Source organism: Echinops telfairi, unplaced genomic scaffold, assembly GCF_000313985.2.
Source record: "Echinops telfairi isolate 266 unplaced genomic scaffold, ASM31398v2 ScPeMD7_7468;HRSCAF=8506_1, whole genome shotgun sequence".
Taxonomy (NCBI): domain Eukaryota; kingdom Metazoa; phylum Chordata; class Mammalia; order Afrosoricida; family Tenrecidae; genus Echinops; species Echinops telfairi.
The window spans coordinates 7,834,754-7,836,485 of NW_022111370.1; the positions used below are offsets into that span (position 1 = coordinate 7,834,754).

Consider the following 1,732-nt stretch of genomic DNA (forward strand, 5'->3'; position numbering starts at 1 on the left):
TCTTATCACAATCCATACATACATCCATTGTGTCAAGCACATTTGTACATTTGTTGCCATGACCATTCTCAAAACATTTTCTTTCTACTTGAGCCCTTGGTATCAGCTCATTTTTTCCTTCCCTTCCCCACCCTGCCTCCCTCACAAACCCTTGATAATTTAATAATTAATATTTTTTCATGTCTTATACTGTCCAATGTCTCCCTTCACCCACTTTTCTGTTGTCCATCACCAAGGGAGGGGGTTATATGTAGATCATTGTGATTGGTTCTTTTCTCCCCACCTTCTGCTTACCTTCCGTATTGATCCTGAGGGGTTTATTTGTCCGGGATTCCATTTCCAGCCCTTATCTGTACCAGTGTACATCCTCTTGTCTAGCCATTTTTGTAAGGTAGAATTGGGTTCATGATGGTGGAGGGGAGAAAGCATTAAAGAGCAAGAGGATAGTAGTAGGTTTCATCGGTGCTATACTGTACCCTGACTGGCTCATCTCCTCCCCGAGACCCATCTGTAAGGGGATGTCCGGTTGCCTACACATGGGCTTGGGGTCTCCACTCACCAGCCCCCTCATTCACAATGATAACATTTTTTGTTTTTTGATGCTTGATACCTGACCCTATAAACAACTCATGGTCACACAGGCTGGTGTGCTTCTTCCATGTGGGCTTTGTTTCTTCACAGGTAGATGGCTGCTTGTTTATCTTCAAGCCGTAAAGACCCAAGACACTATGTCTTTTGATAGCTGGGCAGCATCAGCTTTCTTCACATTTGCTTATGCACCCGATTTGTCTTCAGTGATCATGTCAGGAAGTTAAGCACCTTGAATGCCAGTTTAATAGAACAAAGTGTTCCTGCATTGAAGGAGTATTTGAGTAGAGGCCCAATGTCAATCTGCTACTTTAATACTAAACCTATAAACAGATGCACATATATTTATTCCCCCATCATCATATATATTTAGTTATGTGCATGCCTGTATTTAGACCTCTACAAATGCCCTTTCTCTGCTTAATCTTTTCAACCGCTCTCATTTCACTGACAAAAAGCCAGAAGCCCTATGCTGGTTGACAGATTCCTTACTCATTTGGTCTCCCAATATTTCCCTTACTATTTTTATCGTACTTATGAAGGGCCTGCTAAAAGCTCACAGGAAAATCCCATTACCTTTCACTCCACTTTTCTATACACTTTTGGAAGACCCCTCGTACTGTGCTTGCAAGTGTTACATGGTTTGCCTCTTCTTACAAGAACACGTCCACTAGGGAAGGGTCTGTATTTTGTTCACTTCTGTTTCCAAAATGTCTAGAATTATTCCTGGTTATTGAAGGAGGGTTACTAAATTTTTATTTGGTTACCATAGAATGACATCATGATTTTGTTAAGTACAGCAAAAAAAAATTGTTCTCATATATGATGTTAGCTTTAGATACAACGTAGAAAAACATCACAAAATTAAGAACTAGAAAATAAAAACCTGGGCTTTGATTTTCGCTACTGTGCTGGGTGCCCTGGCCTGTTTACCAGTTCGCTCCAGTCTGGAATACAGGAGGACAATGCTACCCGCATCTCAGCTGCCCCCTCCAACACACTGCTGTCCTTTGTTCTTAACTGAGTCAACACGGACAACCCTAGTTGGCACAAATTCAGGCTTGTGAATGGTAACAAGAGCAGGATACTCTTTCTACTTAACAATGGAAAGTCTTCTTTTATCTTAATCCAAAATGCTGATAAA

The 1,732-nt window shown here is 41.1% G+C and overlaps 1 pseudogene; it reads left to right on the forward strand.

The window, feature by feature from the left end:
• LOC101648678 overlaps window positions 1-1,732 on the forward strand; it is an 11,249-nt pseudogene that overhangs the window by 7,618 nt on the left and 1,899 nt on the right.